We start from the raw sequence: 15909 nt of genomic DNA, 5'->3' as shown, positions 1-15909 counted from the left end.
CTGCTGACTGCCCCGAAGACAGGGGAGCAGGGCAGCGCACAGGAAAATGAAGTCGCCCGCCTTGTTAGTTGGGTGTGTTGAGGTCATTAAAGAGCTCATGAAGAGTTTGCCTTCTGACTTCTGGAAATTTTCCATGGTGGGGGGGGGTAGTGGAGGCAGGCCCTTTTGAGGAGCTTTTGTGAAGCTGACCAGCTCCAGGCTGGCAGTGCTGTAACAGTTTTATTTGATGGAAAAATGTACAAGTTTGGATTTAAAAAAAAAACAACCGAGCAGCAATAAAAGTTTTAATCATCAACCTCGCCTTACCCTATCCTGGTTTTCCCTTTGTTCTGGCCACTTTGAAGGTGAAGATCCTCTCTTTTTTTAAAGACCACACACAGAATGTGGTCTGCTTCCCTATATGTCCCGCCTTCATTCTGTCACCCCCTCCCGGCCACTAATTGGGCAGCAGACCCATCGATAGGGTCATTAAGGCCCAGACCCCATGAAATTCCCACCTCCCAGCTGCATGATAACAAAGCACGAATGCAAGCCGGGTTGATCGGTCTCACCTCCTGAGCAGGAAAGTCGGCTCCTGGAAGAATGACCTGGAGATGAGAGTTCAAATCCCACCACAGCCGTTGGTGAATTTGAATTCATTCATTAAAAAAAAATCTGGAATTAACAAGTTCGTATCAAGAATGGTGATCGTGGAACAAGTAGATTGTCGTAAAAACCCATCAGGTTTATCAATCCCCTTTAGGGAAGGAAATCTGCCATCCTTACCCAGTCTGGCCTAAATGTGACTCCAGACCCACAGCAATGTGGTTGACTCTGAACTGGCCTCTAAAATGGCCAAGCAAATGACCAAGTATAATAAGAATAAAACTGGGTGAGCCATCAATCTAGGCAGAGGGATTGGATAGCACAACATCACATCCTGCCCAGTTGATGCTGCAAAGTCCTCCACAGCAGCATCTGGGAACTTGTGCCAAAATTGGGAGAAATATCCCCGTCAAGTAAAGGTCTCACATTGTCCCGCTAACAGAATCATAACCTTCAGCCAACAGCCCAGACTGCTCCATCATCATTTCTGGGTATGTCCTATCCCACTGCCAATGTTACACAGTCAGGAGGGAGTTACCCTGTAAGTCTTCAACATTGAACCAAGACATCATGAAGTTTTGTGTCATTAGGCCAAACATGGGTAAGGAAATCTCCTGCTGATTACCACCTACTGCCTTTCCTTAACTGATGAATCAGTACTTCTCCATGTTCAATACCATTTGGAAAAAGCACTGAGGTGGGAGATTTTAATATCCATTACCAAGTGTAACTCGGTAACACCACTACTACTAATCGAGTTGGCTGAGCCCTAAAGGGCATAGCTGCCAGTCTGGACCAGCGGCAGGAAGTAAGAGATCAAACATGAAGAAAATTCTTAATTGACCTCATCCCACCAATCTACCTGTCTCAGATGTACCTGTCCATGACATTATTGATAGAAGGGACCAGTGCACAGTCCTTGTGGAGACATGAAGTCCCATTTTCACACTGAGCAAACCCTATCTCGTGCTGAGTAGCGTTACTACAGTGCCAAATGGGATTGATTCAAAACTGGCCAACCATGTGGTGCTGTGGGCCACAAGGGGCAGAACTGTATTCCAACACAGTCTGTGAACTGATGGCCTGACATAACCTTGCTTTACCATCACCTTCAACCCAGGGGACCAACTCTGGTTCCTTACACTACACACAGTAACTAGACTTCAAAAGTTCTTCGTTGGTTGTAAAGCGCTTTGAGCTATTCACTGGTTGTGAAAAGCTCTATATAAAAGCAAGTCCATCCTTCCCCTTCCTTCCTCTTCCTTCCTTTCCCTTTTCTTGCCTTCCTGTCTTTTCGTTCCTTTCCTTTTCTTTCTTTCTTTCTCAAAAAGCATTCTAGGAGTACCTAAAAACGAGAGGCCAATCAGATTAAATTATAACACGCTACATGCATGCCAAAGAGTGGAAGTAACATGCTAGATACAGAACCCAGTGATGCTATAACCAATCGATTTTTTAAAATTCATTTTGGGATGTGGGTGTCATTGGCTATGCCAGCATTTATTGCCCATTTCTAGTCCTGCCACATGCCGGACAATTAAACAACTGACAGCAGAAGGAGGCTTCATGAACATCCTCAATGATAGGGAGCCCAACATGTGACAGGCTGTAACTGTCTTTGACATCACGGCAGCATTTGACCAAGCGTGGCATCAAAGCACCTGAGTAAAATTGAAGTCAATGGGAATTGAGGGGGAAGCTCTCCTCAGGCTGGAGCCATGCCTAGCACAATGGAAGATGACAGTGGTTGTTGGAGTCCAATCATCTCAGTCTCCACACACTGCTACAGGAGTTCTTCAGGGTAGTGTCCTAGCCCCAACCATCTTCAGCTGCTTCATCATTGATCTTCTATCCATCAAAAGGTCAGAAGGGGGCAAGTTCAGTGATAATTGCAATGTCCAGTTCCATTTGGATTTTCCTGAAACAGTCCACACCTGCATGCAGCAAGACCTGGACAATATTTAGGCTTAGGCTGATAAATGGCAGGTAACATTTGTGCTGTACAATCCTGGAAGCCCACTCCAAATGTTTCAAGAAGGTGATTCACCACCTTCTCCAGGTCAGTTAGAAAAAATTCATGCCTTGCCAGTGATGCCCACATCCCATGAATGAATAAAAATACTTGATGCAAACTTGTCTTGTAATTTAGTCATTCAAGCCTCTATTATTCTGGAGTATCTCCACTACACCCCTCCTGTGATCAGTATATCATTCCTGAGATGCAGTGTCCATAACTGATGCAGTACCCCAAAGCTGATCTGGCCTTAACTCTGTACAAATTAATATTTCACTGTCATTCTCCTAACCTTCCTTGCAGTAATGAATATAGCTATGGGTTTATCATTGTAACTAAATCCTCTCATCTCTCCTGTCTCCCCTCATGCCCTCTCTGAGCTCACCTCAAGACTCACCGTCTGTCCTCTCAACCCTATTTCCACTAAATTACTGACAACCCTAGTTCCCTTCATGTTTCCTAACTATATTAGCTAATATTATAAAAGGCCTCCTCTCCTTAGGTTCTGTCCCTGTCCCCTTTAATATTCTGTGATCATCTCTCTCCTCCAAAAACCAGCCCTTGATCCTACCATCCTTGCAAACTATTGCCTCATCTCCAACCTCCCTTTCCCCTCCAAAGTCTTTTTAACTTGTGTCACTTCCCAAATTCATGTTCACCTTTCCCAGAATTCCATGCTGGAATCCTTTTAATCAGGTTTCTGCCCCTTCCACTGCACCAAAATGATTCTTACCATATCCAATGTGATCTTGTTAAGGTAAGCTATCTCTCCTCATCTATCTCCACCTTTTTGCAGCCTTGATCACACAATTCTCCTCTGATACCTCTCCATTTTTGTCCATCTGGGTGCGACTGCTCTCACCTGGTTCCATTTTTACCTATCTAATCATAGCCAGAGAATCACCTGCAATGGCTCCTCTTCTCCTTCCTGCACTGTTACCTTTGAAATGCCCGAAGGATCTAACCTTGGCCCCCTCACCCAGCCCTACCTCATCACCACCTCACTCGCCTCCTCCACTGTTGCTAAATTATTCCACTGCCTGTTCAACATCCGGTGCTGGATGGGCAGAAATTTCCTCCAATCAAATATTGGCAAGATCAAAACCGTTGTCTTCAGTACCTGTCACAAACTTCATTCCCTAGTCACCAATTGCATCCTTCATCCTGGCAACAGTCTGAGACTGAACCAGATATTCACAACCTTGTGTTTGATTTGAAACTGAGATGAGCTTCCAACCACACAACTGAGCCATCACCAAGAACACCTACTGGGTATTTTCATCTCCATAACATTGCCCAACTCAGCCTTTGTCTCAGCTTAACTGCTGCCCAGACCCTCACTGATACCCCTGTTACCTCTGGACTTGATTATTCCAATGCATTCCTAGCCAATCTACCACATTCTATCCTTGCAAACTTGAGGCCATTTAAAACTTTGCTGCTTCTATCCTAACTCGCACCAAGACTTGCTCACCTATCTCCCTGCGGCCACATAACTACATTGACTCCTAGCCGAGTAATGACTCAATTTTAAAATTCTTATCCAAGTTCCTTGCCCCTCACTATCTCTATAATCTCCTCCAGTCTACAACAAATCCCCTCACCCCCCAGTTCCCTGCTTTCCACCACTTCTGGCCTCTTGAGGACCCCCAATTTCAATCATTCCACTATTGGCAGCTGTGCCTTCAGCTGCCGAGGCCATAATGCTCTGGAATTCACACTTTAAATCTCTCCTCCTCTCTACCTCTCTCTCCTCCTTTAAAACGCTCCTTAAAACTCAATTTTTTGACTAAGCTGTTGCTTATGAGCCTAATACCTCCTTATGTGGCTTAGTGCCAAATTTTGTTTGCTAACACACTTGTAAAGCACCTTGGGTTGATTTATTACATTATAGAAACTATATAAATGCATGTTTTTGTTTTTTTGCAGTTGTTAAAATGTAACTGTGGTCAAATGTGCTCTTCCAGTTGCATAGTGTACAGTTGGTGTAGGAGACGATTCAGTGCTAACAAAGCAAGCTCTCATTTCCCAGTGAGACTGTGTCCATGTTCAGGCATTTGGGACAAGGCCCAATACTCCCGCTCAAGAATGTTTTGCAACATCGCACTGATAAAGATGTTTGTTCTCCACACTGTAAAATGGTTTTGACACACTTGATTAACTTTTGAGCTTCAATGCTTCTAAGTTTGCATAGCTATTTTTCCAGGATTACAATATTAAATCTCCATGTGCATTTCATATAAGAAAGCCAAATTTAAGATAAACACAGCAAATGCTGGAAATGCTCTTTGGCCTGGATTTTCCACGTGTGTTCGGTGGCAAGATTGGAAATTCTCACAAGAGGGCCCTAGGTGCATTTCCGGGCCACGTAAATCTGGAAAGCGATTGTCCCTTACCCCGTCAATGGCAGGATGTATTTCCCACCATCAGATGTTGAGAACTTAATTTGAATACTTAATTATCATTATTGTGGCCACATGCTGACTTCATCATCTGTGCCCTTCAGCACCATACCTTCACCTGTCAGGAATGGTGTTGAGATGGTGGGAGAGAGCCCCAACTCAAAGGTGCTGAGAGCACACAGAGAACATCACAGAACACTGTGACGCTTGGGTATGAGATTCTTGCAGCAAACACAAGGCACATGGATGTGCAGGTATCACTGATCTGGAGAGTGACTTTGAAGTTGGACAATCATTGTGCTCAGAAGGTTACACTTCACAGGGGAGAGGCCTTGGACTGCACTACTTGCCTTCATGTTCTGCAGGAACCAAGGTTTCACATCTGATTGACACAAACACTGCTCATCATAACAAGGAGCCATAGACAAGGAGACATTGTTAGGAGTGTTAAAAGCAAAAAACTTCGGACGCTGGAAATCCAAACCAAAAACAGAAACAGAAATACCTGGAAAAACTCAGCAGGTCTGGCAGCATCGGTGGAGGAGAGCACAGTTGACGTTTCAAGTCCTCATGACCCTTCAACAGGAGTGTTTTACCCATGGTCAACATTACGTACCAGTGATTAACACCCCTGCTAACATTGTGCAACTACATCTTCTTGACGCCTATGGCCATACTAGTCTGAAAACGTCTGATCTCGGAAGCTAATCAGACTCAGGCCTGTTTAGTACTTGGATGGGAGACCGCCTGGGAATACCAGGTGCAGGAGGCTTTTGCCGGCACTCTCTAGGCCTTCCATGCTCGGTGGGCACCGCGGGGATTGGGGTGTTTTATTGACCCCTTTGATCACATTTTGGTTTAAAGTTTGTAAGTTTCCTTTAAACTTTGTCCTTGGTTTTTCAGCTGACCTGACTTAGGGGCTGTGCTTGATTTATCCTTTATTTTGTTAAATTTAGTTTAATTGTTTTAACTCTAAAAGAGTTACATCTTCTTGACATTTCTAACCCTGCTGCTACGTCTTGATGCATCCCCAACATCCACAGCAGAGGTGGAGACACCCTTGTTGTCTGTGATGACCTTGGCAGTCGTCCTGTGGAGGGCCAAGACCTGGAGGGACCTAGTCTGCTTTCGGGGTCCTGCTGTGTGGCAATGCCATCCTCCTTGGCCTGTGGAGCTGAAGCTGCTGGGGTCACAGGAAGAGGGGATTCGGTTGGGCTGGTCACTCCCAAAGTCACCTGGGTTGATGGCTCCGGGGTGTGCACCTGCTGATCCTCCTCCCTCTGGGTGCCCGAGGGCCCCTGGCTGACTCCTTGAGAGGAAGGGCAGCTGGAGTGAGCTTGAGATGCCCTGCCCCCTCTCGCGTTCACACTGATGGATGCCAACAAGACCCTCAGTGATATAGTGCTCCACGATGGCCGCCGTCCTACCAGTGTTGATCTCGATGCATTGGCATGCCGGCAGTATTACCTCGGCCTGAAGGCAGACTGAATCCTCCATCATGACTTGCAATCTGAGGAGTGCAGCAGACATCCCTCCCCGATGTTCCCATGCTTGTCTTTGCATCTCCAGCAGCTGAGGTACGACCAAGTCCAGAGGCTCCTTATCTGACTCGGACTGAGCAGATTTCTGACCTCAGGCAAACCTCTGAGCGCCGGCACCCTGGGAAGTCCCCGCCTCCACCTGTTGTGGATCAGACAGTGTGATGTACTCAATATATTGTGACCCCGAGGCTACTCTAGAAGTAGGTCCCACTGAGGTGTGTGGGTCTCTGCACTGGTGGAGGTGTAGGTGCGCGCTGTGATGGGCCTTCAATTTTGGTGTGTGCGAATTCCTCTTCCGTGGTGCCCTTGGAGCTGGAGTCGAGGACCCGGCTCCTGGACTCGCACGGACGCTTCCCATATGTGCTCGCAAAAGAAAGGAGAGATAATTAGTTCATGGCAGTGGCCTGTGGAACAGGAGACATCACTCACAGCATGGTTGTCTGATGGATGTTGCACTGCTGGATCCTGATTTGGGTGTGCACCGCTGACCTTACCGTAAGCATACGAAAGGTTCACATCCTCGCTGGCCAGCTGAATTGCTCTATTTTCAAAGTCTGACAGGACCTTGAGATCATCATTCCTCCACCAGCCTGAGACTCTCCGTTTTGTTATGTGCCAGCTTGTCCTGCTTGAAGACAGATGGAGAGGGTTTAAAGAGGACCTTTGCCAGGCCAGATGAGAAGAATGCCTGGCATGTGTGGGAGGAGTGGTACCATGGACAGGATTAGGACATGATCCGCAGGCCAGATGTGTGTGTGAGAGTGTGACCTGGCAGTGAATGAAATCCCTGTGGTTGTGTGATGGGTTTGTGAGTTGAGAGTGATGAGAAGAGTGACTTACCCTGGAGGAACGGAGGAGATCATTCATCCTCTTTCGGCACAGAGTGGCTGTCCTCTTTTGAAGCGTGTTGGCGCTGACCACCGCTGTCACCGCCTTCTATCCTGGATGGGTGACCTTGCTTGCTGGTCTTCGCCCAGAGCGGGGATGGAGGACATCACGGCAGGTGTCCAAAGCATCCAGTAGGCGCCCTAGGGAGGTGTCACTAAATCTGGGGGCAGCATGTTTCCCAGCTTTGGCAGCCATCAGTTCACAGCAGCTTCCTATGCCTTGGAGAGTGCTAGCTCTGCGCAGGGGCATCCTTTAGATGTGGTGCCCAGATTACTGAAGCTCTGAGATCATGGTGGTGCGGGCAAATCCGACACCGGCTCACCAGTAATCCAGTGTCAAACCTATGCCCCTGATTTTATTTAACAATGTTCCACACAATACGGGGTGAAATTCTGCCTTTGCCGTCAGTGGATCAATTGCTGATTTCCCCACCCGATATTGGACTTGGTTGATTTCAGGGAAAATTCCGCCCTTAGAGTTAACTTTTCAGGTTGGTAACCTATTTCTCTATCGACGGATGCTCCCAAACCTGCTGAATATTTCCAGCATTGTTTGTTTTTATTTCAGCATCTGCAGTACTTTGCTCTTCTACCAACACATCGTAGGTTGTCACCATTTAAAGCATATTCAGTTTTTCTATTCTTCCTACTTGCTTCCCAGCAGAAGGAAAAAACATCAATCAACCTCACACTAATAGTATTCATCTATGCCAGCTGTGGAAGGGACTGCCAGTTACAATTCAGCCTGTATAGCCACGACAGACAATGTTAAACATGGAAGTGACTTGCACCCCGTGCGTAGTCCATTGCCTCTTGAGATGGACAGATACCACCATCATCACTAAAGTAAATAACCTCTGATTTCCTCATACTATATTTCATCTGGCACCTCCTTGCCCACTAACTTTATCTATATGCCCTTTCAGATTCTTACTGTGGTCCTCACAATTTACTTTCCAGCTAACTTTGTATTGTCGTACATTAGGCTTGGACCCTTCACATAAGTCATGAGTATAGACTGTAAGGTCAATGCCAGTTGAGCAAGCTGCTTTGTCTTGGATGATGTCGAGCTTCTTGAGTATTGTTGGAGTTGCACTCATCCAGGCAAGTGGAGAGTATTCCAAATCACCCCTGACTTATGCCTTGTTGTTGGTGGACAGTCTTTGTGGAGTCAGGAGGTGAGTTACTATCTGCAGAATCCCTAGCCTCCAACCTGCTCTTGTAGCCACATTGTTTATATGGTGGGTCCAGTTCAGCTTCTGGTCAATGTTTCACCCCCAGAATGTTTAGAGTAGCAGATTCAGCGATTGTAATGCAATTGAATGTCAACGGGAAATGGTTAGATTCTCCCTTGTTGGAGAAGGTCATTGCCTGGCACTTGTGTGGCACGAATGTTACTTGCCACTTGTCAGCCCAAGGCTGATTTTTGTCCAGGTCTTGCTGCACATGGGCATGGACTTCATCAGCATCTGAGGAGTCATGAATGATGCTAAACATTGTGTAATCATCAGCGAGCATCTCCACTTCAGACCTTATGATGGGAGGATGGTCATTGATGAAGCAGCTGAAGATGGGTCGAGGATACTACCCTGAGGAAGTCCTGAGGCTGAGATGATTGACCTCCAACATCCACAACCACCTTCCATTGTGCTAGGTAAGACTCCAACCAGTGGAGAGTTTTCTCCCCAATTCCCAGTGACTCCAGTTTTGCCAGGACTCATTGACGTTACACTCAGTCAAATGCGGCCTTGATGTCAAGGGCAATCATTCATACCTCACCTCCTGAGTTCAGCTCTTTGGTCCATGTTTGGATTAAGGCTGTAATGAGGTCAGGAGCTGAGTGACCCTGGCAGAACCCAAATTGAGTGTCAGTCACCAGGTTATCGCTGAGTATGTGCCACTTGATAGTACTGTCAACAACTCTTTGCTGATGATCGAGAGTAGACTGATGGAGTAGTAATTGGTTCGTTTGGATTATCCTGATTTTTGTGAACAGGACATATCTGGGCAGTTTTCCATATTGCCAGGTAGATGCCAATGTTGTAGCTGTACTGGAATAGCTTAGAATAAGGGTGCAGCCAGTTCTGGAGCATAGGTCTTCAACACTATTACCAGAATGTTGTTAGGGCCCTTAGCCTTTGCAGTATTCAGTGACTTCATCCGTTTTTTGATATCACGTGAAATAAATCAAAGTGGCAGAAGACTAGCACATGTGATGCAGGGAACACCAGAGGAGGCCGAGATGGATCATCTACTCAGTACTTCTGGCTGATGATTGTTGCAAATGCTTCAGCCTTGGCTTTTGCACTGATATGCTGGGCTCTCACATAATTGAGGCTGGGGACACTTTGGAGCCTTCCCCTCCTATTAGTTGTTTAATTGTCAACACCATTCACAACTGGATGTGGCAGGACTGCAGAAGTTAGATTTGATCCATTGGTTGTGGGATCGCTTAGCTCTGCTGATTGCATGCTGCTTTTGCTGTTTGGCATGCAAGTAGTCCTGTGTTGTGTCTACACCATGTTGACACGTCGTTTTTATGTACATCTGGTGCTGCTCTTGGCATGCCCTCCCGCACTCTTCATTGAACCAGGGTTGACCCCCTGGCCTGGTGATAATAGTAGAGTGGGGGATATGCCGAGCCATGAGGTTACAGATTATGGTTGTATGCAATTCTGCTGCTGCTGATGGCCCACAGCGCCTCATGGATGCGCAGTTTTGAGTTGCTAGACCTGTTTGAAATCTACCCCATTTAGCATGGTTCGAGTGCCACACAACACGATGGAGAGTATCCTCAGTGTGAAGATGAGACTTTGTCTCCACAAGGACTATGCTGTACTGTTTTAGACAGATACACCTGCGACAGGCAGATTGGTGAGAATGAGGTCAAGTAGGTGTTTCCCTTTAGTTTGTTCCCTCACTACTTGCCACAAACCAGTCTAGCAGCTATGTCAAAGAAGAGCAGTGGAAAACCAGGGGATTGGGAAGCCTACAAAGACCAACATAGGACAACTAAAAAAGAAATAAGGAGGGAGAATATTAAATATGAGTGTAAACTAGCCTGTAATATAAAAGAAGATTGCAAGAGTTTTTTTTAGATATATAAAGGGTAAGAGAGAGGCAAAAGTGGACATTGGGCAGCTGGAAAATGACGCTGAAGAAGTAGTAGTGGGGAACAAAGAAATGGTGGGGGAACTGAATAGGTACTTTGCGTCAGTCTTCACAGTGGACGACATGCGTGAATCCCCAAAGTTCAAGAGAGTCGGGCGGCAGAGGTGAGTATGATGGCCATTACCAAGGAGAAGGTGCTGGGAAAACTGAAAGATCTGAAGATGGATAAATCACCTGGACCAGATGGATTACACCCCAGAATTCTGAAGGAGATATCTGAAGAGATAGTGGAGGCGTTAGTGGTGATCTTTCAGTAATCACAGGAGTCAGGGAGGGTCCCAGAGGACTGGAAAATCATTAATGTAACCCCCCTGTTTAAGAAGGGAGTGAGGCAAAAGACGGGAAATTACAGGCCGATTAGCCTGACCTCGGTCGTTTGTAAGATTTTAGAGTCCATTATTAAGGATGAGATTTCAGAATACTTGGAAGTGCATGGTAAAATTGGGCAAAGTCAGCATGGTTTCATCAAGGGGAGGTCATGCCTGACAAATCTGTTAGAATTCTTTGAGGAGGTAACAAGTAGGTTAGACAAAGGAGAGCCAATGGATGTTATCTACTTGGACTTCTAGAAGGCCTTTGACAAGGTGCTGCACAGGAGGCTGCTCAGTAAGATAAGAGCCCATGGTGTTAGAGGCAAGGTGCTAGCATGGATAGAAGATTGGCTGTCTGGCAGGAGGCAGAGAGTGGGGTTAAGGGGATCCTTCTCAGGATGGCGGCCGGTGACTAGTGGAGTTCCGCAGGGGTCAGTGTTAGGACCACAACTTTTCACTTTATACATTAATGATCTAGATGAAGGAACTGAGGGCATCCTGGCTAAGTTTGCGTATGATACAAAGATAGGTGGAGGGACAGTTAGTATTGAGGAGGCAGGGAAGCTGCAGAAGGATTTGGACAGGTTAGGAGAATGAGCAAAGAAGTGGCAGATGGAATACAACGTGGGGAAGTGTGAGGTCATGCATGTTGGTAGGAAGAATAGAGGCATAGACTATTTTCTAAATGGGGAGAGAATTCAGAAATCTGGAGTGCAAAGGGACTTGGGAGTCCTAGTCCAGGATTCTCTTAAGGTTAACTTGCAGGTTGAGTCAGTGGTTAGGAAGGCAAATGCAATGTTAGCATTTATTTTGAGAGGACTAGAATATAAAAGCAGGGATGTGCTGCTGAGGCTTTATAAGGCTTTGGTCAGACCACATTTAGATTATTGTGAGCAATTTTGGGCCCCGTATCTCAGGAAGGATGTGCTGGCCCTGGAGAGGGTCCAGAGGAGGTTCACGAGAATGATCCCAGGAATGAAAGGCTTAACATACGAGGAATGTTTGAGGACTCTGGGTCTATACTGATGGAGTTTAGAAGGATGAGGGAGGATCTGATTGAAACTTACAGAATACTGAAAGGCCTGGATAGAGTGGACGTGGGGAAGATATTTCCATTAGCAGGAGAGACTAGGACCCAAGGACACAGTCTCAGAGTAAAGGGAAGATCTTTTAGAACAGAGATGAAGAGAAACTTCTTTAGCCAGAGAGTGGTGAATCTATGGAATTCATTGCCACAGAAGGCTGTGGAGGCCAGGTTATTGAGTGTATTTAAGACCGAGATAGATAGGTTCTTGATTGGTAAGGGGATCAAAGGTTACAGGGAGAAGGCGGGAGAATGGAATTGAGAAACTTATCAACCATGATTGAATGGCGGAGCAGACTCGATGGGCCGAATGGCCTAATTTCTGCCCCTAAATCTTATGGTCTTATGCCCTTTAGAACTCAGCCAGCTGAGTTAGTAGTGGTGCTACTGAGCCACTCTTGGTGATGGACATTGAAGTCCTCTACCCAGAGTACATTCTGCACCTTTGCCATCCTCAGTACTTCCTCCAAGTGGTGTTCAATATGGAGGAGTACTTGTTCATCAGCTGAGGGGACAGTAGATGGTAATCAGCAGGAGGTTCCCTTGCCCGTGTTTGACCTGATGCCAAATGACTTAATGGGACCCAGAGCTGATGTTGAGAACTCCCAAGGCAACTCCTTCTTGAATGCCTACCACTGTGCCATCCCCTCTGGTGGGTTTGTCCCGTCGATGGCACTGGACATACCGTGGGATGGTGATGGTGGTGTCTGGGATATTACATTTCAGGTGTGATTCTGTGGGTATGGCTATGTCAGGCTGTTGCTTGACTAGTCTGTGAGACAGCTCTCCCAATTTTGGCACAAGCCCCAGATGTTAATAAAGAGGACTTTGAAGGTTTGACAGGGCTAGGTTTGCCATTGTTGTTTCTGGTGTCTAGATCGACGCCAGATGATCCATCTGGTTTCATTCCTTTTTGTAGACTTTGTAGCAGTTTGAGTGGCTTGCTAGGCCATTCCAGAGGGCATTTACGAATCAACCACTGTGGTCTGGAGTCACATGTAGGCAAGGCAAGAAAAAGATGCAAGATTTCCTTCCCTAAAGGACATCAGTGAACCAGAAGTTTATTTTTTATTCATTTACATGATGTGGGCATCGCTGGCTAGGCCAGCATTTATTGCCCATCTCTTATAGCCCTTGAGAAGCTGCCTTCTTGAACTGCTGTCATCGGTGTGGCATAGATACACCTACAGTGCTATTAAGGAGGGAGCTCCAGGATTTTGACCCAGTGACAGTGAACGAATGGCGATGTATTTCCAAGTCAGGGTGGTGAGTGGCTTGGAAGGGAACTTGCAGATAGTGGTGTTCCCATGTATCTGCTGCCCTTGTCCTTCTAGATGATAGCGGTCGTGGGTTTGGAAGGTGCTGCCGAAGGAGCCTTGGTGAATTCCTGCAGTGCATCTTGTAGATGATACACACTGCTGCTACTGTGTATCGGCGGCGGAGGGAGTGAACGTTTGTGGATGTGGTGCCAATCAAACGGGCTACTTTGTCCTGGATGGTGCCAGACTTCTTGAGTGTTGTTGGAGCTGCAATCATCCAGGCAGGTGGAGAATATTCCATCACACTCCTGACTTATGCCTTGTGGTTGGTGGACAGTCTTTGGAGAGTCAGGAGGAGAGTTACAAGCTGCAGGATTCCTAGCCTCTGACCTGTTCTTGTAGCCACAGTATTTATGTGGCTGGTCCAATTCAGCCTCTAGTCAATGATAACCCCCCAGGATGTTTTATGACAATCGACAATCTGGTCACTATTACCAAAACTAGCTTTTTAATTCCAGATTTATTAACTGAATTTAAATTGCACCAGTAGCTATGGTGGGTTTGGAATCCATGTCCCCAGAGCATTAGCCTGGGCCTCTGGATTACTGGTCCGGTGACGTTACCACAATGCCACCGCCTACCCGCTATGGTATGATTACTCTCTGGTGTTCTCAGAGTCTGAACCAATGGGAGAGCAAGCCAAATATGTGGACGCGGGTAATGAGCCTACCAAAGAGGAAGCAAGGTATAAATTTGGCATTGTCCCTTATTACAGGAGGTAAAATCAGAAGTAAAGGAATTTGTGAACTGGATGCCTGTCAGTTCAATAGCAATGAAGGTTTAGACCTTCTGTTAGTGTTCTAAGATGAAGTTTACAAGAATGATCATCTGTTAAATGCACATGAGGTATGGTCAGACGTTGATAGGTTTTGCAAAATAGACGGTCATTCGATGGAAGAAAATATCATGAACTTCAACGGATTGTATAAAGGATTGACAGAATCCAGTTTGGGGATCCCTGAATCAGTGTAGGCATTTAAATTGCTAGATTATGCTAACATGTCCTTAGCTAACTGGTGGCCAGTTATTGGAAAGGGAGACCCTGTAGGACCATTTGTCTGCTGCCTTGAAAAAAAATCCTGAGGAAACAGTCATTTCCTGCAGTCTTCATAGAAGAAATGGGACATTCGGTGGTGACACAAAGAATATGATTGCCAGGTTTTGAAATGGGCTGTTTTTGCCACACAGTTATCTGTATATTGAAATGCTTAAAGGCATACAGAATGAGATTGAAAACTCCTTTATCAGACCTGGCTATTACAGCAGAAGGCAGAACTGAAACCACAATAATAGGTGAATAAATCCTTGGAATGATCAAAGAACAGTTAATTGTGCTTCAGGTATAACTCAAAGTACTGTTCTGTGACGAAGTGCCCAAAGTGGAGAGGCAGGGTCCTCAAAATGACACTTCACTCATAGAATTCCAAAGAAGAGGATGAAGATAATTAGTAATATGAATAAATTACACTGGCCACAAAAAGTTTTAATCCCGTGATGACTTTGTTAGTCATGGACTCATTCAGCAGTGCAGTGCTAGGTAGTACTTGCACTTCAACAGTTTGTGGAACAGATTGGTTAAAGTGTTGCCTCAATTCACTGAGTAGTGAGGATCAACGCAACGTTTTGCAATATGAAAGTATTACTTTCTTTAGGTTTGATGATGGCAACACATTCATTAAAGAGAGTTGTAATTTCATGTAAAATAGCTGAAATATGTCAGTTTATAAGTACTAATGTAGTCTCCAGTGTTATGATATGGAAGGTGATACGTGCCAGGTGGACCAAATCCACAAGGGAAATTTGACCTGCTATCACAATGGTTTTGCAATTTGTATTTATTACGAGATATTTGTGCACTGAATTTAGAGATTTTAAAAATTAAATTAAAACATTTATTAACAAAAGAAAAAGTTCTAATCACATACATAAGATTGCAGTTACTTAATACTATGACAAATCCCAAAATCCCTAATTAATCTGACTCCCAACTGCACACCCTCTTTAAGGCAAGTCTAAAATAGATTTTAAATTTAGTTAGGCAGTCCAGTAAGTTTACCACAGCACCCACATGCCAGTGGAATTCCGAAGGCTTAACGCAACTTTAGTTACTGGACATGGCAGACTTCTGCAAAAGTGGCTAGAGGCTTCTCCCAGGTCTGTCACATGGTGTACCTTGCAAAATTTTACACATCCCCCCAACATAACCTTCCACCCTTCTTTATATATGTTTCACTATCTTTAATCTGTACACTTCATTATTCTATATGCCTTAGGAAATTTACATGTCCCATAATATAAAAATCTTTCTCGTTGCTAATATGGTCAGTACCTTTGGGTAAAATAAACATACTGCTTGGCTTTGCTTATCTTGTTAGTTGTAAACATCCTATCATCCCTTTGAAACCTTAACAACCCCTTCACTTAACCAAAAATGCAAATTTCCTTCACACCCTGCATGCTAATCCCTCATCCATGTTTATTAATTAGGATTTCAAATGCCTTTTACTCCTAACTTCTTTTGATAATTTCAAGCTTGCAGTCCATCTGACTCTAATTCAATTGAATCACACAGCCAGAATCATATACCCATAAACC

At 45.3% G+C, this 15909-nt stretch overlaps 1 protein-coding gene and 1 pseudogene across 4 annotated transcripts in view; both read left to right on the top strand.

The window, feature by feature from the left end:
* Positions 1 to 15909, top strand: part of cntn1b (contactin 1b) — an 836554-nt gene that overhangs the window by 613420 nt on the left and 207225 nt on the right. The gene's annotated exons all lie outside the window — the stretch shown is intronic.
* Positions 5665 to 5773, top strand: LOC121293436 (annotated as a pseudogene).

This window comes from Carcharodon carcharias, chromosome 21 (assembly GCF_017639515.1).
Source record: "Carcharodon carcharias isolate sCarCar2 chromosome 21, sCarCar2.pri, whole genome shotgun sequence".
Classification (NCBI taxonomy): domain Eukaryota; kingdom Metazoa; phylum Chordata; class Chondrichthyes; order Lamniformes; family Lamnidae; genus Carcharodon; species Carcharodon carcharias.
The sequence above is the reverse complement of the archived record's forward strand: the minus strand, read 5'-3'. Positions and strand labels throughout refer to the sequence as shown.